General features: G+C 49.9%; 1 pseudogene; it reads left to right on the top strand.

Moving 5' to 3' along the window:
• Positions 1-24,627, top strand: part of LOC125506871 (uncharacterized) — a 46,631-nt pseudogene that overhangs the window by 4,421 nt on the left and 17,583 nt on the right.

Below are 24,627 nucleotides of genomic sequence, written 5' to 3'. Positions count from 1 at the left end.
CTTCCATGGCCCTCCTCTTGAATCGGCATCGGCATCGGCATCCCCAGCAGCTTCTCTCTCCATGGCCTCCTTCCTTCACCGTGCAAGGAGTGAGATGAGATGGGAGGGCAGCAGCTTCCGTCTCCATGGACTCCTTCCTTCACCACCAAGGGAGATGAGATGGGAGGACAGTGCCTGCACACGACTGAACGCACACACGCCTACATCAGATGAGATGCGGAGAGGAAAAAAACTAGAGATAGAAGAAGAAGAAGAGAATGAGAGGAGGGGTCTGACCTCCTACAGTCTCACCTTGGCCATCTAGGGTTCCTGGATCCGTCGAGGAGGGAGGGAGGGAGCGAGGCCTGCAGCTTGTCGAGCGACTCTTGCGCCTGGTCAGAGCAGCGGACGCCGACGAGCCACTAGTCTAGCTGGTGGTGGTGCTTCATCATGGCGACTCCTAGCAGGAGAATGGATTCTGATAGAATGTTGCATCTTCCAAATGAAGATGATTTGCTTTTGGAGCTAGCTAGCAATTGGAAGAATCTAGAATTAGCCGAGATTAAGAATCTATAATGCAAAAACCATAACCATTGAAGATTGAAAGAATATGTGAAGTGAGTTCACTCTCTTTCTAGATATTTTGACAGTTTTGAGTCAACACACATATTAAAGTAAGCGACCATATCATTTATATATGCTGGCACAAACACTACCCTTGAGTAACATCTCAATTAAGCACAAGTAACAAAGTAGAGGAGATGGATCAATCATAGCAGGGGTTTAGGATAATGCCCTCAAACTTGTATGTGTCAAGTATTTAGAAACAAAACAGTGCCACATTTATGGAAATAGAGGGACTAAAAAGATATATGAGCATAAGGTTTTCAATAAGTAGACTCAAAGGCACATGACATCACAGAGAAGATAAAAGCACAAGATGACTGCAGTGACTAGGCTACAAGTTAATACAATTAACACAAGTTAATACAGGCCTGATGTACTACTCAGGCTAAGAAGAAGCAGGTACAGTAGTAGTTTTAGCACACTAGTACATGTCTTAAAATGGAAGCATTGCTGCTGGGTTATATTAATAAATAATCCAAGTGTTGCAACAACCAACAAAATTTAAAAAAATCTATACACATTCACAGACCACAACACATTTACCGACATTGATGGACTGGACAAACCTAACACATACTTATCATACCAACTAGTAGGATGCCCGTGCTACGCTACGGGGTCACACAAGATTTCGCTTCATCCATTTGGTAATCTAAGAGGACATTAGACAATCACTACTCCATACATAACTTTTTGTGATATATTTAGACAAAAGGAAAAAATAATGAACAACACTTGCAATACATTCTGTACTGAGCAAAGAAACAAAACGCACAGTAAAAGATGCTCTTATGCAACTAGGACAACCCTAAATAACATACAACAATGCAATTGTAGCGTTGTTCAACAAGAACTCTCGTCTTCTATTGGCAGTTTAGCACCACACAAACAGAAAAGAATTTTGAGCAAAAACATTATTCGCATGGTGACATGAAGTTTGGCTAAATTCAACATTTAGTTACCATGAAAATAGAACAACGAACTCGGATAGGCATTAGCAGTGTAGTACAGAATGTATCACTCTAACTTTGGGAAATAGTTAGTCTGGTGGGTATCCAGTTTACTTGCATATGACCAACACTAACCATATGACAAACGAACTACAATTCATTGTGTAGGTAAGACTAAGTACCTACAAATTAAATGGCTAAGTACCAAGCTTCAGTTCTACATCTTCTATATTTACCAACCCACTTGCCCACAGACCAATTTAAAGTTTTTGCAGCTTAGGGGTTAAACCTAGGGGAGCAAAAGAAATAGACACATTTAGAAATGCTAAGTACTTGTGGGGTCAGCACTACAATTTTTTGTAATGCAGAAAAATGAGAGCCTTTGAAAGCTTTGATGAGGTGTATTAGGAAGCAAATGATGATCGATAACAAGGTATACCATATGAAAAATCAACTAGACTTCACTATGTAGGCACTACCAAGTAACAACAACCTAAATTCCCATCCCCACCCCTACCATCACAACCGTAATAACCTCCTTCCCTACAAATAGCCTCCCAAGAATCCAACCAAGGCCAGCTCAGCACAGCACACCGCACCATAGAGCAATAGCCATAGCCAGCAGCAATGGAGATAGAGTCAGTCAAGTGTGGGTGTTGTGGCATGAGGGAGGACTGCACCCAGGACAACATTCCGGCGATGATGTATCCCTCGACAGATCTGCATCCACAAGGCGAGGGGAGAGAAGGGGTCAGTTGTAGAGAGACGTAATTTAGATGGGTAAATCGAAATAGAGAGACAGTGGGGGAAGAGAGAGAGAGAGAGAGAGAGAGAGAGAGAGAGGAGGCCGACGAACCCTGGCCAGAAGCTGGAGTAGGAGCACGCTGTTGATGTTGGTGGCTTCCAAGACACCTCTGTCGCCCGCTCCGCCATGCCACAACCGAACCACATCGGAACCCTAGCCGTCAACGGAGCAAGAAACAAACCTAGACGTCGAGATCTGCAAGGGAGACAAGAAGAGGTGAGGAAGAGAGGGAGGTATGTGACAAAGAGGAGTGGAGAGACTCACCTGAGTCACCGGAGCCACGACGGCAACGTGCTAGCCACAACCCTAGCCGCTAGGAAGGGTTGCGCTTGGCCTCTGGAGGACGCGCGCGCCGGATCTGGCCCGATGGGAGGAAGGAACGGATGGAGGAGGTCACGGTGGTGTGTTGGGCGCACCGGAGGATGCCGAAATCGGGCGGGATCTGGCCCATCGGTGGTGGGATTGGGCGATGTTGGTGGCGGTGACGAGAATTGGTGCGAGGGAGAGGGAGGCACGACGTGCGATCGGGCAGCCGCCGCAGACACGCCCCCACGGCGGGGTGGTGGGTTGGTGCGGGGATCCGGAGGAGGAGGAGGCGGCCATGGTGGACAGTACGGGGTGCGGGGGCGGCGGGGTTGTGTCGATTGGATCTGGGGGATCGAGGCAAGGGGCAGAGGGAGGAGGGAGGGACGAGGTGGGCGGTGGGTGAGGAGGACGGCGAGGTCGGCAGTGGGTGGGAGGAAGGGTTGCCACGCAGGGAGAGGACTGGATCTCCGTCGTCCTTGGTTGAGGGGAGAGGTGGGGGTGAGATCGGGAGGGGGCGGCGGCGGCGAGGAGATGGGGGGTCTGAGCTAGGGTTTGGGCTGCGGGTGGGCTATCTCCTTTTCCTTTTTTCTGTAGATAGATGGATGGATGGATGTGGGATGGAGAGATGGATGGATGGATGGGCGCCATGTCATCGATCCGTGGGAATGGTTCTGATTGGTTCAGAAAACTAGTGATTTAAAAGAGTTTCCAAGTACTACTAAAACTAGAAGGATTTTGTGAAGTAGGTATCAAAAATATTTTGCAAAAGGGTACCACACAAATTTTCACTAGAATTAGACCATATTTTATGGATAAGGACCAATTTTTACGCATTTCTGATCTTTCTAGCTATTTTTAATCATTTTCCGAGAGGCAAAAATGTTTTTTGTGAAGAACCTATCAAATATTTGTTGTAAAATTGGACTCCATCAATTTTCTCAAATACTAGTCCATATTTAATATACAATTGACCAAATGGTTGGGTGTCAAAATCTTTGACCCACCTCATGTAAAAAGAATAATTTCCGCCGATTCAGCTGGAAGCGGGTCAAATTTGAACTGCAGCTGCCTCATAGTTTGCTATTTATTTTTTCCAAAAATCATTTCTAGGTACATAAGTATCTATTTAATCAGAGAAACACCAAAAGTTTTCCAAGATTCAACCACTAGCTAGGAACGGTCAAGCCCGCCGTTTTGACCGCATTTTGAAACGGGCATAAATAATTCAAAAAAAATCAAAAAATTGGGAAACCTTCGCATTGTGTCATTATATGTGGCCAAGTTCCCAAGAAAAATAACAAACTTGTAATACGGCAATTATTTTAAAAAAGTGTTCTCAGAAATGAGCTATCATCTCTGAAGATTCATGGCTTTCAAGCCAAATGATCAATCTTATGGCCACATTCGTGTCATAGTTTGTTCAAATGATCTCATATTTTGCACAAGGGTGCATATTGGAATGGCAAACAATGTTGCCTAAGGAAGTTTTCATTTTCTTTGGACGAAAAAACCATTTTTCATTTTCCAAGTGTCCGAAAGGAGTTTTTTTGTGAAGGAACTACCAAATAATTGTTGCAAAATTGGACCAAATCAATTTTCTAAAATACTAGGACATATTTAATGCACAATTGACAAAATAGTTGGGTGTAAAAAGTTTTGATCCACCTCTCGTGAAAAAGACAAATTTCCGCCGATTCAGCTGGAAGCGGGGCAAATTTTAACTGCAGCTGCCTCATAGTTTGCTATTTATTTTTTCCAAAAATCATTTCTAGTTAGATAAGGACCTATTTAATCATAAATACATGGTTTGGTGGCGATACATCGAGGTTTGGACGGTGGCCGAGGGCCCCAACTCTAGAGCGCGTAAACTCGCATGCCCGTCGCGTGGTCACCGCGTGACCGTAATGTTGCCATGTGTTCTGGGCGGCCTAGGCATGTCTAGTGGGTTGGGCACTCCCTAGGTTGGTGCTAGGAAGAAAATTACAACATAAGATTCTCACGAGGAGACCGATCGATGCTCAAACATGAATTAGCAGCCAAGTGTTTGATTAGCAGTACGGGAAATGCACATGGCCAATGGGCGTGAGTTTTGGCTGAGGATGATCATCTACTAAGTAGAATGTCTTCACAAATTTTGAGCTCAAAAGGAGGATCCCAGGTGGTACTTGCTTTGCAAAGTACCACGCTGGACAAAAATATGAATGTTGAAGGTGGGCTCAAAATAATGAATGGAGTGAGCTGAAATTTTGTGAAGGATGGTTATTTGGGCATAAGAAAGCATTGTAGAAAATTGATACCATTTGGACATGCCAAAGTAGTACTTCCTTCACAATGCTCTTCTATGGACAGAAACTTGGGAAAACTAGTGAGAGAGATTGGATGAATGAAATGAGCTCAAAATTGGTGTAGGTAAGTTACTTAGGTATGGTCATGCGCTGGTAAATTTTCAGATCATTTGGGTAAGCCTAGCTAGTACTTACTTCACAAAGCTTCTCTCGAGGTAGAAACTTTGGAAATTTCCCGAGAAAGATTTACTAGGAAAATTGAGCTGAATATTATCATGTGGCAATGATTTGGGTATGGAAGAGTGCCCGAAAAGTTTGAGGGTAATAGGAGGGGTCTATATAACACTTGCTTTGCAATGTGCCAATTTGGCCATAAAATATAAATTGAACCTGGGCTCACATAGATGATTTGACTGAGCTGCAATTTGGAGGAGGGTGATAATTTGGACATATGAAGGAACTGTATAAATTTCATGTCATTTAGAGATATAAAAAAGGTACTTCCTTCACAATGCTTCTAGGTGGACAAAAAACTTTGGAAATTTGCCGAAGAAGATTTGCTAGGAAAATGGAGCTGAATTTTGTCATGCGGTAATGATTTGGATAATAAAGAGTGCCCAAAAATTCCGAGGGCAATCAAGAATATATAAATAGCACTTCCTTCATAAAGTGTTGTTGTGAACAGAATAGGAAAATGAATATTGTTGAATTAGTTTTGAACTAGGCAAGGATGGATTTTTACATATTTGATGAAGATATGCCCCAAAGAATTTATGAGATTTTTTTGGGAATTTTGGGAATGATAGAAATATAGGTTGCTTCACAACCTAGGGCAAAAACTGCCACATGGACATGACACATAGGCAAAACTGATGAGATGGCGCCTAGTCATCACAACCCACCACAATCTACAAGGCTATAACCATCTATATTGGTCATTAACAACTAGAAATAAGGCAGCGGACTAGCACTATTTGCTTTGTGACCATTTCGTGTAAGGAAATTACGACCTTTCTGACCAAAATGGTCGCAATGGTTTAGGGTTTGGAGCCCCCTGAACAGCTTTTGACCAATTGGTCTAAAATGGTCATAAATTTATGACCAATTCTTCGAGGGTCACTGACAGAAGGTCATAAGTTGACATATTTCTTGTAGTGCGCATTGAAAGCAATGTCGCAAGTCAGGCAATCATCACAACATCCCATGCAATATATAGAATAAAAGGGGAGACACATAGTTGGCTTACACTCACTGTCGTGGTTTTGACTCTGACAGTGATGTAGGGGGGTGAGTATGGAGAGGCTAGATCCTAGCTATTGGGAAGTTGTTACACGCGAGGTTTACGAGTTCAGGCCCTTCTCGGAGGAAGTAATAGCCCTACGTCTCGGAGCCCGGAGGCGGTCGACTGGATTATGTGTGTATGGATTACAGGGGTGCGAACCCTCCATACTGAGGAGGAGGGTGGCTTATATAGAGTTCGCCGGCCCCCTCCTGCCCTCAGTAATGCAGGGTTTAAGGTACATTTAAGATTGGGCGTTACTGGTAACGCCTCTAATAAAGTGCTAGAATGACCATGAAGACTACTTAACAGCTGACCGTTTGCCTACTGAGTGACCGTAGGTCTCCTGGCAGTCGAGTGATTAGCTTCATGGTCGAGTGGTAGCTTCTTGGTCGATTGGTAGCTTCTTGGTCGAGTGGGATACCTTCAAGTCGATTGAAAGTTGACTTCTTCTAGGGGATGTCCTTGGGTAGGGCTCTTTGGACGGGTCCATGCTCCTACCCTAGGTACATAGCTTCATCATTAGCCCCCGAATGGATCGAGGTTAGAGTGGGGAAAGAGTTGGGGATCCTTTCCGACTGGTTCTTTGGGGCTGTATGAGTGCCTTGTTTAGGGTCAGTTGTCACGGACGATGTCATCAACCTCTTTCTGTCGCCTTGATCCATTCCAGGCCTTTCGTCGAGTGAATATCTTTGCTTGCGACATGCCGAGTGTTGGTGCGAGCGGGATACTCTGTTTTTGGCAAGTGGTTCTGCGGCCCACGGATCTCATGGGATTCGGATTTTGGGAAGCGCGCGGGACGGGAGCGGCCGCAGTAATCGGAAGTGATAAAGTGGAAACTCCTCGATCCTCGCATCGCCTTTTTCGCCACGTACCGCGCGCGCGTCTGTTGCAGGATTTGACTGGACTGCCTGGGCCTACCAGTCAGCCACTCGGGAGCGGCCCCTTATAAGTTGCCGGCTCGGGTTTTCCAAGCCGTGCGCTTCTCTTCTTCTTCTTCTTCTTCCTTCTTCCGCTCTCCCTTCGCCAGCCTTCCCGTGACCTTCGGCCGTACCTTAGCGCCGTTAGCCCGTGTGAGACCTTGCCGGCGACGATGGTGAAGGGCAAGACCACTGCTTTGGAGCGCGCGAAGAAGGTGGTGGCGGCGGGGAAAGGAAAGAGGTCTGCACGAGGCGGATCTTCCTCCCGGACCGCCCTGCCCAAGGGTTGGATTTAGGGCGACTGGATGCCATCGGTGCTCCGGCAGGAGGATCTCGACGACATGGTCAAGGGAGGAGCCATTCCCCACGAGGCTGCGCGTCTCCCGGGGAGGGAGATCAAACCTCAACCTCGCGACGGTGAGTGCGTGCTCCTCGCCACCCACATCGACCGAGGGTTTTCTCTGCCTCCCCATCCATTCTTCCGGAGCTTCTTGAATTTCTTCGGAACGCAGCTCCATCACTTTACCCCAACTCCATAGTCTATCTTGCCGCGTTCATTTCCATGTGCGAGGCCTTCCTGGGTTGCCATCCGCATTGGGGGCTTTTCAAGCATATTTTTACTTGCCGCTCTTAGTCGGTTAAAAAGGCCAAGTCGAGTGATGAGAAGACGCAAGTGATCCAGCTATGCGGGGGCCTGGCGATCCAGACGAGGGGGAAGAGCTGTTTCCCCTCTATCACCTTCCCGGAGTCGGTCCGCGGCTGGCAGTCGACCTGGTTCTACTGCCAGGACCAGGCGACCCCCGGACAGTCGACTGGTCTTCCTCCTTTTTCCCTCGACCGAGCCGAGAAGCCTGTCTCTCTGAAAGTCACACCGGAAGAAAGTGCCCAAGTCAAGGTATTTGCGGGTCGAGTGGTTGAGCTTGTCCGTGAGGGGGTGACTGGGATGGACCTGTTAGAGGTCTTTCTCCAGAGGCGCATCCAACCGCTCCAGGCGCGAGACCACCCGATGTGGCTGTATTCTGGCCTTGACGACACCACTCGGATCCACCCGGAGGAGGTCACCGACGAGATGCTGGAGGGGTGGCTGTCAAGCATCACGGGGAACAAAGACAGCCTCCGAGGAGCCCGAAGGGTAATTCCACTCGACAACTCATATGAAGTGGATCAGGTATGTCTTTGTGTCGGATGTCTGGCCTTCTGTATTGGTCTTCTTTGGGTAAGTCGATTGACTTTTGTCCTGTCTGTTGTCTTCTAGGCGACCACTGAGATGTACTCGACGCCCAACGGGGCACAAGGGTCGACTGAGGAAGGTGAGGGGAGCGGAGGCGAGTGCGGGGACGACCAGGTCGAGTGGGAGTCCGACGGTGAGGGAGAGGAAGGCGACGACATCTTCTCCAGCGAAGAGGAGGGGGAGGCTGAACCCTCCCGCCCGGAGGGGCGATCCAAGCTCTCCCACGATCCAGCGCAGGAACGTAGCAAGGCGATTGCTCCTGTTGGGCAGTCGTTGAAACGCCCTTGGACTTCTTCTCCTCCGCCGACCGGGAAGGCTCCCAAGCACCCACGAGTGACGCCATCCAAGCCGCCCAAGGCCTTGCCCAAGATGAAGATAGTTGTTCCCACCATTTCCGGGTAACAATAACACTTGCTTTCCTTTGTCGACTGTGGACGGATCCTTGGTCGATTCACCGGGCCAACTGACTAACTTTCGAGATTTGCAGTGGTGCAACTTCTGAGGTCTCCGCCAGGAACGACGACCAAGAGATGGAGGACGCTGTCATCTCCAACCCTGGTACGATCACTGACGTCCTGCTTTCGAGTCGACTGAAACTTTATTGCGACTCTGGTCGATTGAACGTTTTCCTTGCAGCTCCTCCTCATGTTATTGACCTCCCGGACGACGATGACAACGAACCACTGAGGGTGAAGAGGAAGAAGAAGGCGTTGACTGGCAAGACTCCGCAATCCACTCCGGCGCCTGAGGCTATAGTTCGGGACGATGGCGAACCCACTCGGGCTTCCGTGACTTTCGCTGTTCCTCTGACGAGTGTGCGGCCTTCAGCGTCGACTGCGGATCCGTCTTCGCTTTTTGCTGCGTACCCCGTCCCTGAGGACCAAGCGGCTGCTGCGAAGGAGGCCGTACGCCAGGCTGGAATCATGATGGAACAGGTGAAAGTGGCTCGGGAGGCTTGCCAGGCGGCTTATGACGCAAGCTCGGCTCTTCAGAGCAATGTCCAGGTCAGTCGACTTCAACACTTGGTCTGTTTCGATATGTCCTTTGAAGAATCTCTTTTCCGAAGATCTTTAAGTTTGTACACCACCCACTGGGTGTGTTTGTCAATTCTTGGACGAGTGGGGGCACGCTAAGTGCACCCACTGGGTGTAGTCCCCGAGACTACGGTGGACTGCTGGCAGTCGACTGTAGTCTTTAAATTGAGTCGTTGTAGTTGAGTTTCTTCGCTCCGTCTGATCGGGTCATGTCGAATGGAACGGTATCCTGTCGACTGCAGGCAGTCGACGTCTTTCTCCCCTTTTTTTACTGTGAGGGCACGCTGAGTGCACCCACTGGGTGTAGTCCCCGAGGCTACTGTCGAATGTTTTGCTTCGGCTGTAGTCTTAGAAACTCCATTATTGTCTCTTAGCTGCTCGGAAGCAACTTGTCTTGGACTCGACTTCAAGGGACGGTCGGGTGGGATAGGAACCGGTGGGGGCACGCTAAGTGCACCCACTGGGTGTAGTCCCCGAGACTATGGTGGACTGCTGGCAGTCGACCGTAGTCTTAGTATTTATTGCCTTTGTTGCTTTTTTTCCTGAAATTGTAACTCCTCCCCTTTGACTTCAGAGATCTTGTGATCTTGGAACCCGCTTGGCTGACTTGGAGAAGCAGCAAATTCAAATGAACCTTGATCTGGAGCTGGCCAGGACAGAGCTGCAGAAGGTCAGAGACAGCGCCGCAGGTAAGACGCCTTCGTCGACTGGTTAGTTTTTAGGCTTGAGTATCTTTTCGCTTTCTCCGACTCACTCATCATTTTTTTGCAGAAAAACTGAAAGAAGCTCTGGCGAAGAAGGATCAGGACTTGGCTGCTGCCCGTAAGGAGGCTGATGACAAGACCGCTCTGGCCGCACAGAAGCTGGCTTCGGTCGACCAATTAGAAGGAGAGAATACCAAGTTGAAGACCGCTCTGAATGAAGCCAACAGGGAGTGTTCGCGTTGGAAGAAGGAGAACCTCACCCTGAACGAGAAGCTGGAAGGCATCGCTCGCAGGAGGGACGACCTGGAGGGCTAATTGAGGAGTTTTGCCAAGAAGCTGTACATCAAGCTCGAAGGTGCACACTCAGTTCCGACTGGTTTTTTTTTGTGTCGACTCAGTTTTACGAAATTTGACTTATCCTTGGGTCGTGTATGCAGAACTTTGCCAGAACTTTGAAGAGGAGACTGGGCGGATCGAAACAGGTTTGGATCCAATCAACTCTCCGGTGAAAGATGAAGCTGCCATGAACCTGCTCCGACTGGAATCCCGTGTTGACGGCGTCGTGGATTACTTGGCTCGACTGAAGGTTGCCATGACGCGGATCGACCCGACGCTTTGGCCAGAGTCTACGCTCCAGAATGATCTTGAGTCTCTGATGACTCGTCTCAATGGAATCCCTGACCGAGTGCAGGAGTGGTAGAAGTCTTCAGCTGGTGTGGCGCTGACGTGGCTCTGTCTCTGGTCCGCGTCCATTGCAAGGAGGTGCGGGAGGAGAAGCTGGCCGCCATCCAAGTCGCCAACATGAGGAAGCACAACTTCCAGGACTTCATGGAGACATTTATTGCTGCTGCTACCCGTATCGCAGATGGGATCGACTTGGATGAGTTTGTCGCCCCTGCCAGTCCTCCTCCTCCTGAGGAATGAAAAAACTTGCCTCGGAATGCCGAGTGTATTTTGTAATCCGTTAAACTCTGCCTTAAATTTTCCTCGGAATGCCGAGTGGAAGTGTAACAGTTAAACTCTGCCGGGCCGGGGGCTCGAGTACTTTGATCTGAGGTCTCCGGGACCTTTTAGGCTTTATTTGAACTTGATTTGTCGTTGAATCTCTTTGTGGATGACCCGTCGAGTGGAATTTGGTCTTCACTCGAAATAACTTTGTGTCTGTGGTGCAGCTCCGAAGGAGAAGGTAGTAGTCGATCTACACCCTGTTACTGCAGAGTGGGACGGAGCGCACATTGTATTTGTGGCGAAGCTCTCCGGGAGGAGGTGGCGGTCGACCCATACCCTGTTGCTGTGAGGTGGGACGGAGCGCACATTGTATTTGTGGCGAAGCTCTCCAGGAGGCGGTGGCGGTCGACCCACACCCTGTTGCTGTGAGGTGGGACGGAGCGCACATTGTATTTGTGGCGAAGCTCTCCAGGAGAAGGTGGAAGTCGACCTGCCCCTCGTCGTCCTTGGGAAATGAGATGTGTTTCATACTTAGGCGAGCGCTGGGCTGCAGCTAAGCCTTCGAGCGGGAGGTTTGCTCTCGCTCGGTAGGATTTCAAACTTAGGCGAGTGCTGACTGCAGCTAAGTCTCTTCGTAGGAGAACTTAGGCGAGTGCTGGACTGCAGCTAAGCCCCCGAGTGGGAGGTTTGCTATCCACTCTGTAGGATTTTTCAAACTTAGGCGAGTGCTGACTGCAGCTAAGTCTCTTCGTAGGAGAACTTAGGCGAGTGCTGGACTGCAGCTAAGCCCCCGAGTGGGAGGTTTGCTCTCCACTCGGTAGGATTTTTCAAACTTAGGCGAGTGCTGACTGCAGCTAAGTCTCTTCGTAGGAGAACTTAGGCGAGTGCTGGACTGCAGCTAAGCCCCCGAGTGGGAGGTTTGCTCTCCACTCGGTAGGATTTTTCAAACTTAGGCAAGTGCTGACTGCAGCTAAGTCTCTTCGTAGGAGAACTTAGGCGAGTGCTGGACTGCAGCTAAGCCCCCGAGTGGGAGGTTTGCTCTCCACTCGGTAGGATTTTTCAAACTTAGGCGAGTGCAGACTGCAGCTAAGTCTCTTCGTAGGAGAACTTAGGCGATTGCTGGACTGCAGCTAAGCCCCCGAGTGGGAGGTTTGCTCTCCACTCGGCAGAATTTTTCAAACTTAGGCGAGTGCTGACTGCAGCTAAGTCTCTTCGTAGGAGAACTTAGGCGAGTGCTGGACTGCAGCTAAGCCCCCGAGTGGGAGGTTTGCTCTCCACTCGGTAGGATTTTTCAAACTTAGGCGAGTGCTGACTGCAGCTAAGTCTCTTCGTAGGAGAACTTAGGCGAGTGCTGGACTGCAGCTAAGCCCCCGAGTGGGAGGTTTGCTCTCCACTCGGTAGGATTTTTCAAACTTAGGCAAGTGCTGACTGCAGCTAAGTCTCTTCGTAGGAGAACTTAGGCGAGTGCTGGACTGCAGCTAAGCCCCCGAGTGGGAGGTTTGCTCTCCACTCGGCAGGATTTTTCAAACTTAGGCGAGTGCTGACTGCAGCTAAGTCTCTTCGTAGGAGAACTTAGGCGAGTGCTGGACTGCAGCTAAGCCCCCGAGTGGGAGGTTTGCTCTCCACTCGGTAGGATTTTTCAAACTTAGGCGAGTGCTGACTGCAGCTAAGTCTCTTCGTAGGAGAACTTAGGCGAGTGCTGGACTGCAGCTAAGCCTCCGAGTGGGAGGTTTGCTCTCCACTCGGTAGGATTTTTTTTTGAACTTAGGCGAAACGGATTCGCGGCTAAGTCACCCACTGGGGGTTTTCGTATGTAAACAAAAGTGACAACAATCATTGGAACACTCTTGACTTTGATAAAAATGAACTGCGGAAGTTTCTCTTATTACATCTTTATAGGAAGGAACTTAAGTGTAAAAGTGGCGGAGCAGCTCCGCGTTCCAAGCTCGCGGCTCGTTGATCTGGCGATCAACATTGTAGAGGTGATACGCTCCGTTGCGGAGGACTCTGGTGATGATGAAGGGGCCTTCCCAAGTAGGAGCAAGCTTGTGTGGTTTCTGTTGATCCACTCGGATGACCAAATCTCCTTCTTGGAAGGCTCGACTCTTGACATGCCGGGAATGGAATCGACGCAAGTCTTGCTGATAAATGGTCGATCTGATCATGGCCATCTCTCTTTCCTCTTCCAGGAGGTCTACTGCATCTTGCCGAGCCTGTTCTGCTTCATCTTTGGTGTAAAGCTCGACTCGGGGAGCGTTGTGAAGGAGATCACTTGGCAGAACGGCTTCGGCCCCATAAACAAGAAAGAATGGGGTTCTTCCAGTCGACCGGTTAGGGGTGGTCCTTAATCCCCACAGAACTGACGGAAGCTCGTCGACCCAGGCACCTGCCGCGTGCTTGAGATCACGCATTAGTCGAGGTTTTAGTCCTTTGAGGATCAGACCATTTGCTCTTTCAGCTTGTCCATTCGACTGGGGATGGGCGACTGATGCATAGTCGACTCGAGTGCCTTGAGAGGCGCAAAAGGCTCTGAACTGGTCTGAATCGAAGTTTGACCCATTGTCAGTGATGATGCTGTGAGGGACTCCATATCTGAATGTTAGTCCTCTGACGAAACTAATAGCAGTGCAAGCATCAAGGTTCTTGATGGGTTTAGCTTCAATCCATTTGGTAAACTTGTCGACTGCCACAAGCACATTGGTGAAACCGCTCCTGCCTGTTCTCAGAGGGCCGACCATGTCCCCAGACAGCGAAGGGCCAGACGAGTGGAATGGTCTTCAGGGCTGATGCGGGCTTGTGTGACATGTTGGAGTAGAACTGACACCCCCCACACTTGTCGACTATCTCCTTTGCCATCTCATTTGCTCTTGGCCAGTAAAATCCCGCTCGGTATGCTTTGGCCACGATGGTCCGAGAGGACGCATGGTGACCACAGGTCCCCGAGTGGATCTCATCAAGGATCATCTGACCTTCTTCTGGTGTTATGCACTTCTGACCGATTCCAGTCGCGCTTTCTCTGTACAACTGTCCTTTTATGACTGTGAAGGCCTTGGATCGACGGACGATCTGTCGAGCCTCTTCTTCGTCCTCTGGGAGTTCTTTTCTTAGGATATACGCGATGTACGGTACCGTCCTGTCGGGAGTGATCGCCAAGACTTCCATGATTAGGTCGACCACCACAGGAACTTCGACTCTAGTCGGATCTGTGGCACTTTTCGGCTGCGGGGTTTCTTCTGTGAAGGGATCTTCTTGAACTGACGGCGAGTGGATGTGTTCCAGGAACACGTTGCTGGGAATGGCTTCCCTCTTGGAGCCTATCTTTGCCAGATCATCAGCTGCTTGGTTTTTCAGTCGGGGGAAGTGATGAAGCTCTAACCCCTCGAATTTCTTTTCTAGCTTTCTTACTGCATTGCAATAACCAGTCATAGCTAGACTTCTGACATCCCACTCCTTCATCACCTGATTAACCACCAAATCTGAGTCGCCATAGACCATGAGGCGACGGACGCCGAGTGAAATGGCCATGCGCAACCCATACAAAAGTGCTTCATACTCTGCTTCATTGTTGGAGGAATCGAAGTGAATCTAGAGAACATATCTGAGCTTATCTCCTCGGGGGGAGACTAGAACTACCCCAGCACCGGAACCATTCAGCATCTTAGATCCATCGAAGAACATGGTCCAGTGCTCCGAGTGAACTTGAGTCGGAAGTTGCTGTTCAATCCACTCGGCGATGAAATCTGCGATTGCTTGGGACTTGATAGCCTTCTTTGCTTCAAACTTGATATCTAAGGGAAGGAGTTCAATCGCCCATTTGGCCACTCGACCAGTTGCATCTCTGTTATGCAGAATCTCTGACAGTGGGGCGTCGCTGACGACTGTAATGGAGTGGTCAGAGAAGTAATGTGCAACCTTCTTCGTGGTCATGTAAATCCCATATACAAGCTTCTGGTAGTGAGGGTATCTTTGTTTTGAAGGGGTCAAAACTTCGGACAGATAATAGACTGGGCGCTGAACTCTGAAGGTCTTTCCTTCTTCTTCCCGCTCGACCGTAAGTACTGTGCTGACAACTTGTCCTGTGGCTGCAATGTAAAGCAGCAGAGGCTCCTTGCTGATTGGGGCAGCAAGCACCGGCTGGGTGGAGAGCAGAGCTTTGAGCTCTGCAAATGCTGCGTCAGCTTCTGGAGTCCACTCGAATTTGTCAGACTTCTTCATCAGTCGGTAAAGAGGCAACGCCTTTTCACCGAGACGAGAAATGAATCGACTTAAAGCGGCCAAGCGGCCTGTAAGCTTTTGGACATCGTGCACGCATACAGGACGCTTCATCCGGAGTATGGTGCCAATTTTCTCAGGATTGGCGTCGATCCCTCGTTCGGAAACAAGAAAACCGAGTAACTTTCCGCCTGGAACTCCGAATGTGCACTTTGATGGATTGAGCTTGATATCATACCTCCTGAGGTTGGCAAAGGTTTCGGCAAGGTCAGCTCGCAGGTCGGAACCTTTGCGTGACTTGACCACAATATCATCCATGTATGCCTCCACATTCCGACTGACTTGAGTGAGTAAACACTTCTGAATCATTCTCATGAACGTGGCTCCGGCGTTCTTGAGGCCGAACGGCATAGTGACATAACAGAAGCATCCGAATGGGGTGATGAAAGCTGTTTTGATTTCGTCGGGTCCATACAGACGGATTTGATGGTACCCGGAATAAGCATCTAGAAAAGACAATCTCTCGCACCCCGCGGTCGAGTCGACTATTTGGTCGATGCGAGGGAGAGGAAAATGATCTTTCGGGCAGGCCCGATTGATATGTTTGAAATCAATGCACATGCGAAGTGACTTGTCCTTCTTGGGGACCATGACGACATTGGCGAGCCACTCGGAGTGGTAAATTTCTCGGATGAACTCTGCTGCTAAGAGCCGAGCCACCTCCTCGCCAATGGCTTGCTTCTTCTGGACGGCGGACCGTCGAAGATGTTCCTTCACAGGCTTGAATTTTGGGTCGACCCGTAGACGGTGCTCAGCCAGCCCCTTGGGAACTCCAGGCATGTCAGAGGGTTTCCATGCGAAGATGTCCCAGTTCTCACGGACGAGCTGGATGAGCGCTTCTTCCTATTTGGAGTCAAGCGTCGTTGAGATGTGAGTCGGGGCAGCATCGGGGTCGGTCGGGTGAATGTGGACTGTCTTTGTTTCACCGGACGACTGAAAAGCTGATTCCGAAGCAGGCTTCTTGGCTCGTAACAACTCGCTTGGATCGGCAGTCTTTTGGTACTCTTGCAGCTCGACCACTGCCATCTGAGCATCTGCAATCTTTGAGCCCTTCTGAAAGCACTCTTCCGCCTTCTTCCGATTGCCCGTAACAGTGATCACACCTTTGGGGCCAGGCATCTCTAGTTTGAGGTACACGTAACATGGCCGGGCCATGAAGCGTGCGTAAGCTGGCCTGCCTAAAATGGCGTGATAAGCACTTTGGAAATCCACAACCTCGAATGTCAACTTTTCCTTGCGGTAATTCTTTGAATCACCGAAAACCACATCAAGAGCGATCTGGCCGAGTGATTGGGCTTTCTTCCCAGGAATGACTCCGTGGAAACTCATGTTGCTGGTGCTGAGCCTGGACATCGGAATGCCCATTCCTTTCAATGTTTCAGCATACAGTATGTTCAGGCCACTGCCACCATCCATCAGGACTTTAGTCAGTCGAGTGCCTTCAACAATTGGGTCGACCACCAAAGCTTGCCTCCCAGGGGTGGCAATGTGCGTCGGGTGATCAGACTGGTCGAATGTGATGGCAGTCTGAGACCACTTCAGGTAACTGGGTGTTGCCGGGGCAACCATGTTCACCTCTCGGTTAATGACTTTCAGTCGACTTTTGCTTTCGACAGCGGCAAAAATCATCAGGGTGGAATTGACTTGGGGGTATCCATCGTCACTGTCTTCCTTGTCCTCGACTCTGTCCGACTCTTTTTCCTTATCCTTGGACTGCTTTCCTTGGAACTGCTAGATCAGGAGCCGGCACTGTCGAGTGGTATGCTTTGGGTAAATAAAATTACGCTCTTCATCCTTCTTGGTGTGGATGTGACATGGCAGATCCAAAACATCATTTCCGTCTTGATCCTTGACTTTTTTGGGCTTCCAGGTGCCCTTGGGTTTTCCCTTGAAGTTTCCCTGGGCTACGGCCAGGGCCTCCCCAGGAGCGGCTGGCTCGGCCTTCCGCTTCTACTTCCGACTGGAATTGCCTCCGGTTTCCTGGGCGACTGCTTTCTGCTTGCCACTCCGGAGTCGATCTTCATCTTCTCCGTTAGCATACTTGGTGGCAATCTCCATCATCCGATTCAGAGACATCTCTCCAGTTCGACCGAACTTCAGATTCAACTCTCTGTATTTAACACCTTCCTTGAAGGCACAAACTGCTTGATGGTCTGGCACATTCTCAACCGAGTGATGCAGCGTGATCCACCTCTGGATGTATTCCCTCAGAGTTTCATTCGGCTTCTGCACGCAAGACCGCAACTCTGTAAGGCCTGCAGGTCGCTTGCATGTTCCTTCAAAGGTTGTGATAAACACTCGGGAGAGGTCCTCCCAAGTGTGAATGCTGCTGGGTGCCAACTGATTTAGCCACGCTCTGGCCGAGCCCTCTAACATGAGAGGCAAATGCTTCATGGCCACCTCATCATTGCCACCGCCAATTTGTACGGCCACTCGGTAATCTTCGAGCCAGGTGTCAGGCTTAGATTCACCGGTGAACTTGCTGATTCCAGTCGCCAACCTGAAATTGGGAGGAATCACTGCGGCTCTGATGGCTCGACTGAAACACTCTGGCCCTGAAGCGCGTACTCTGCTGCTGGCAGGCGCATCTCTGTTGTGGCCTTCTCGATGAGCTCTGTTCCTGTCAACCAAACCTTGAACGAGGATGGATCTTGCATCAAAGCCTGGGTCCTTGGGGTCGACTGGAATCCTCTGCCCAACACTATGAGGGCGTCTGTCATCTTGCCGTCGAGGCGCATATGACCCACTCCTCGGGGGAGGGGTTGGCACTCGACGTCGATCATCACGGTCGAATCGGTGATCATACTGCTCATTCCTCCCGTACTGATCATGCCGGTCACCACGTCCCTCACGCCTCGGGGGCGATCTCGGGCTGTGAGCCGACTCGACTGTATCTGTTGCGACAGATCGACTGTGGATCCTATTCCGCGACTGAGAGACAGCGGAATTCTGGTTTCCCGCCGCCCGGAGCAATGCTCTGATCTATAACAAGCCCCTGCCAGCCTCCGACTGGGAGGGCTGAATCGATTCTGCTATACGGGCCGCGGCGGCCAAATTCTGAACTGGGGTTCGATATACCCGCGTCGGCGGGAAGAGCTGGCGTCGACTAGACTCGGGAGCCCGCTGACGCGCTTGCTCATCGAGTGCTCGCTGGAGATTCTCCAGTCGAGTGCGCTCGGCCAAGTTGGCCAAACGCGCGTCCTCTAAGGCCCGGGCCTCAGGGGTCTCTCTGACGATAGGAGTGCGGAGCGCATCCATGTTCCGGCGGCGAAGCTCCTCTCGCTGTAATGATGTGAGAGGTTCGGGGAGATACTCATCGTGGGGATGCGACGGATCGCCCCCACCTGCGCCTCCATCAGTGCGAGGGAAACCGGGGGGACTGTGTGTCCCATCGACCGCCAGAACCTCAGCCGCTGGGTCGCTGCTGTCGCACTCGGATGCGGTCCCCACGGAGCCAGTCGACAGGTCGAACAGGCCATAGAGGGACTCGACGGGCTCGATTGCCGCAACTTGTGGGGCTGCCGACTGGCGGGCCACGGCGTGCCTCACCCATCGCTGAAGTCTCGACCGACCGGAGCGCTTGCGCTGGTGGGAGACAGGGCGGGGAGACGATGTAGGGGCCGACCGATACTGGGTCGACGGCTGCCGCAGGAGGACGCCACGAATGCAAGCGTGGAAGTGCGTCGCGCCGCGAACGGGGAGCGCGTCGATGTCGAGTGGTGCCTCCTGAAGCCAGGCGGAGTCATCGGCGATGAAGGTGAGCGCGCCGAGACGGATCATGCGGCCCTCCACCAAAACTCCGCAAGAAACCATGATCAAAGGGATCGGAAAAGATCGCAAGTTCTCCAACTAAGTGCTAAGATTCCGGCCCCACGGTGGGCGCCAACTGTCGTGGTTCTGACTCTGACAGTGATGTAGGGGGGTGAGTATGGAGAGGCTAGATCCTAGCTATTGGGAAGTTGTTACACGCGAGGTTTACGAGTTCAGGCCCTTCTCGGAGGAAGTAATAGCCCTACGTCTCGGAGCCCGGAGGCGGTCGACTGGATTATGCGTGTATGGATTACAGGGGTGCGAACCCTCCATACTGAGGAGGGGGGTGGCTTATATAGAGTTCGCCGGCCCCCTCCTGCCCTCAGTAATGCAGGGTTTAAGGTACATTTAAGATTGGGCGTTACTGGTAACGCCTCTAATAAAGTGCTATAATGACCATGAAGACTACTTAACAGCTGACCGTTTGCCTACTGAGTGACCGTAGGTCTCCTGGCAGTCGAGTGATTAGCTTCATGGTCGAGTGGTAGCTTCTTGGTCAAGTGGTAGCTTCTTGGTCGAGTGGGATACCTTCAAGTCGATTGAAAGTTGACTTCTTCTAGGGGATGTCCTTGGGTAGGGCTCTTTGGACGGGTCCGTGACCCTAGGTACATAGCTTCATCACTCACCACGTCACATCAAAGTACATAAATAACATACATCATCCAAACACTCATGGCCCGACTACGGCGCCAAAATAGAAGAAAAACCCAACATGCGACACGGTCCCAATCAAAACCCAACTGGGCACCACTACTGATCATCAGGAAAAGAGACATAGTAACGCTGAGAGTCCTCGTCAAACTCCCACTTGAGCTCGTACTCGTCACCTGGAGCGGAATCACCTGGACCTGCATCTGGAGTTATAGTATCTGTGAGCCACAGGGACTCAGCAATCTCGCACCCTCGCGATCAAGACTATTTAAGCTTATAGGAAGGGCAAGGTAAATATGTGGAGCTGCAGCAAGCGACTAGCAAATATGGTGGCTAACATATTCGCAAAAGAGAGCGAGAAGAGGAGGCAAAGCGCGAGCGAGAAACTAGAGAGCAACCTGCGCAAACATTACTCCAACACCGTGTCCACTTCCCGGACTCCGCCGAGAAGAGGCCATCACGGCAACACACTCAGTTGATTCCTTTTAATTAATTAAGGTTCAAGTTATCTACAACCGGACATTAACAAATTCCCATCTGCCCATAACCGCGGGCACGGCTTTCGAAAGATCAATCCCTGCAGGGGAGTCCCAACTTAGCCCATGACAAGCTCTCACGGTCAACGAAGGAATAGACCTCCTCCCAAGACGTTCCGATCAGACTCGGTATCTCGGTTACTCAAGACACTTCGACAGGTTAAAACAAGACCAACAACACCGCCCGAATGTGCCGACAAATCCCGATAGGAGCTGCACATATCTCGTTCTCAGGGCACACTCAGATAGGTCAAGCTACGAGTAAAACCAACCCTCAAGTTTCCCCGAGGTGGCCCCGCAGGCTGCCCGGTTCGGACCAACACTCAGAGGGGGCACTGGCCCGGGAGGGGGTTAAAATAAGATGTCCCTTGGGCTCCGGTAACCCAAGGGAAAAAAAGGCTAGGTGGCGAATGGTAAAACCAAGGTTGGGCATTGCTGGAAAAGCTTTAATCAAGGCGAACTATCAAGGGGTTCCCATTATAACCCAACCGTGTAAGGAACGCAAAAATCCGGGAACATAACACCGATATGACGGAAACTATGGCGGCAAGAGTGGAACAAAACACTAGGCGAGAGGCCGAGCCTTCCACCCTTTACCAAGTATATAGATGCATTAAGATAACATAGCAATATAATGATATCCCAACAAGTAAATAAATGTTCCAACAAGGAACGACCTCCAACCTTCACCTGCAACTAGCAACGCTATAAGAGGGGCTGAGCAAAGCGGTAACATAGCCAATCAACGGTTTGCTAGGACAAGGTGGGTTAGAGGTTTGACATGGCAATTTGGGAGGCTGACAAGCAAAAGGTAGGCATCGTAGCATTGGCATAGCAAAAGAGCGAGCAAACTAGCATAGCAAAGATAGTAGTGATTTCGAGGGTATGATCATCTTGCCTGCAAAGCTGTCAGAGTTGACTGGATCCTCAAAAGCAAAATCAACGGGCTCCTCGTTAGTGAACTCGTCTCCCGGCTCTACCCAAACAAGACAAACAAGCAACAAGGATACAATCAACCACGTGCAAGCTCAAACAATAAGATGCAATGATGACATGCTATGCGGGATGCGATGCGGGATGCAAAATGCAAGATATGACAGGAAATGCATGAACCTGGCCTCAACTTGGAAAACCAAGTATGCCACTGGAAAGATGGCGTGAAATCTCTTGAAAACGATATAAAGAACGCCGAAATCGGAGTTACGGTTTGGAAATGGCAAGCGATTTAAGAATGACACCGGTCTGCGATTTACAGCAAGTAGGCATCTAAACGCAATGAGATGAACATGCTACAGCACCCGAACATGACAAAAAAATGCATGGCAGGGATGTACACAAGATTCTTAACAAAAGTCTAGCACTGAGCTACGGTCAATTCATCCATTAACAGGTTCAAACAAGCATGGCAAAAACGCAAACGGTAAACAGATCTCAGACTTAGTGAAATTAACACTTGTCTGAAATTTCAGATCATGAAGCCCTCTTCGGAGCAACAAAACAACATGCTACAGGACCTGAACATGATAAAGAAGCATGGAGCTACTCAACAAGCGTAACAAAAGTCCCTTAGTGACCTTGAGCCAAAAGGGATCACAAAATATACTAACAAGCACACGAACATAGCAAAATCATAACCAGTTTTCAGACTTAATGAAAACTGAGACATGCTGAAATATAACTCACGAAGGCATGTAAACGAGCTCGATGCACTCACTATGGTGTAAGTCATGGCAAGACAAGCATACATCCATAAAGAAGGCACAAAATGCAAGCTATACATGGCAAGAACAATGGCATAGCATGCACGGATCAACTACAATAACACCGGCAAAATCGCAAACGAGTTGACGATCTACCCAGATTCACAACGAAGCAAAAGTAGAGCTCGATTGACTCAAGCTAGGGTGCTCCATAATTGCAAACAAAGACATGGATGGATAGAGCACTACAAGATTAACAAAACTCCCTTACTGATCATCCTCAAAAGAGGCACGGATCACTAGGAAACAACAAGAACATATGGCATCATGAACTAAACAATCCCAGACTTAGTGAAAACTACTAAGTCCCTGAAAACAGTTTTACCGGGTGCCTCACTTTGCAAGCTTGCACAAGTCACCACACACATCCTAAAAATGCATGGGTTGCACCTATGGAAAGATGACAAAACCCTTAACAAAACATATGAAGGACTCACAGGCATAGCATGCACACAATAATCATGGCAAAAATGACAAAAGTCTAAGATGAGCTAGCAGATCTGACAATTAACTCACGAAGCCTCCTTCTAACAGCATTTCGGGCATCAAGATGAGCTCAAATGAAAATGATGCAAAGGAATGAAATGATGTACTCTCTGAGATGAACATTTTGATATGCTATATGCATGAATCAGAGCTACAGATGCAAAGTTACGGGACCTCGAACAGGAGCATATGAAGTAAAAATATCCGGGACTTAGCAAAAAAAAACAACCTCTGGATCCAGATCTAGGGTTTCGGGGCACGCGGCCTGAGACGGCGGCGGCACTGTTCACCGGCGGTCGCCGGAGTTGGGGACGAGGCCGGGGCGGCCGGTGGTGGCGGGCGGCGGCCGTGGCGAGGACGGCGGCGAGGTCGGCGCGGCGGGGCGGCGTCGGACCGAGGAGGCGACGCCGGGCGGCGAGGTCGGCCGCGGCGGCGCGGCGTCGGACCGAGGAGGCGACGCCGGGCGGCGAGGTCGGCCGCGGCGGCGCGGCGGGGCTGCCGGAGCGGGGCGGCTCCAGTGGCGGAGCCTCGCCGGCGCGGGAGGAGGAGGTCGGGCGCGGGCGGCGGTCGAGGGAGCCGGGCGCGGCCCGGGTGCGCGGCGGCGGGGGCCGGCCTTGGGCCCTCGCGGGCCGGCGGCGGGTGGAGGGCGGCGCGCCACGTGGCATGGCGTGGTTGGGCAGGCGGTGGCGGCGGACGTGTCCGGCGGCGTCGGATCTGAGATTTTAGGGTTAGGGGGAGAACGAACCGCGAATTTCGGAGGGGGGGTGTATTTATAGGCATAGAGGGAGCTAGGAGAGTCCAAATGAGGTGCAGTTTTCGGCCACGCGGTCGTGATCGAACGCTCTAGGACATGGAGAAGAGTTTGGTGGGTTTTGGGCCAAATTGGAGGGGTGTTGGGATGCAACACACACGAGGCCTTTTCGGTCCCTCGGTTAACCGTTGGAGTATCAAATGAAGTCCAAATGGTACGAAACTTGACAGGTGGTCTACCGGTAGTAAACCAAGGCCGCTTGGCAAGTCTCGGTCCAATCCGGAAATGTTTAATCCCCACACACGAAAGAAAGCTAGAAATGACCACCGGAGGAGAACGAAGCACCGGAATGCAAAACGGACAACGGGGAAAAAGCTCGAATGCATGAGATGAACACGTATGCAAATGCAGTGCACATGATGACATGATATGAGATGCATGACAAAGAAAACAACACACGGAGACAAAGACCCGAACCTGAGAAATAAATATAACTTGACGCCGGAAACGGCAAGAGTTGGAGTACAAATTGGGAAAGTTACATCCGGGGTGTTACATTGTTCACTTGTTTGATGACACAACTGCAGTAGCCAGTCTCCTCTACCTCCAGAAGCACTATGAATTTGCTCTTTACGAGGTTGTAGTGAACAAACCGGTTCGACTGTCCACTTTTAATGACAATGTGCACTCTGGTCAAGATGTGCTCCGACTTGGAAGAGATGAAAGTCTTGATCTAAGGATAACCCATGGTAGGGTGGAGTATATGATTCCAGTCCCTTACGAGAGATGTCACTACATGTATTTTTCCAACAATGAACATAGCGTACGTACTATGATCTAATCCTAACTTTATGTTTTCTATTTTAATTAATGTTGCTATTTTATTAGTACAAATGATAAATTATAATATAGTTATCGTCACTATGTTGTAGTTGCGTGACGATGGAGGCCCTATCATTGACTTGGAAGGGAAAGTTGTGGGAATGGTTAACAATCAAATCAATGAGACCTTTTTACCAACTTCTATATTGCACAAGTGCTTGGATTCATGGAGAAAGTTAAAGTACGACCCTTATTCGCAATTCCATTATAGTGTTGTTAATTAAGCTAATGCATTATGTTATATAATGTAACTCATGCAATACAATTGAATAACTACAAAATTATTTTCGGATTGTGGTTGCTTAATAATTACTATGTTTGAATGAATTGCTAAAGTATGATTCAGAAAAATCATTACGGGAGTGCTATAAAATGTGTCTATCACTATAGAGGAAATGTGTGTTGGTCACC

Source organism: Triticum urartu, chromosome 5A, assembly GCF_056163025.1.
Source record: "Triticum urartu cultivar PI428250 chromosome 5A, HENAU_Tu73, whole genome shotgun sequence".
Lineage (NCBI taxonomy): Eukaryota > Viridiplantae > Streptophyta > Magnoliopsida > Poales > Poaceae > Triticum > Triticum urartu.
Note: the sequence above shows the minus strand (reverse complement) of the source record. Positions and strands in the feature narration are given on the sequence as shown.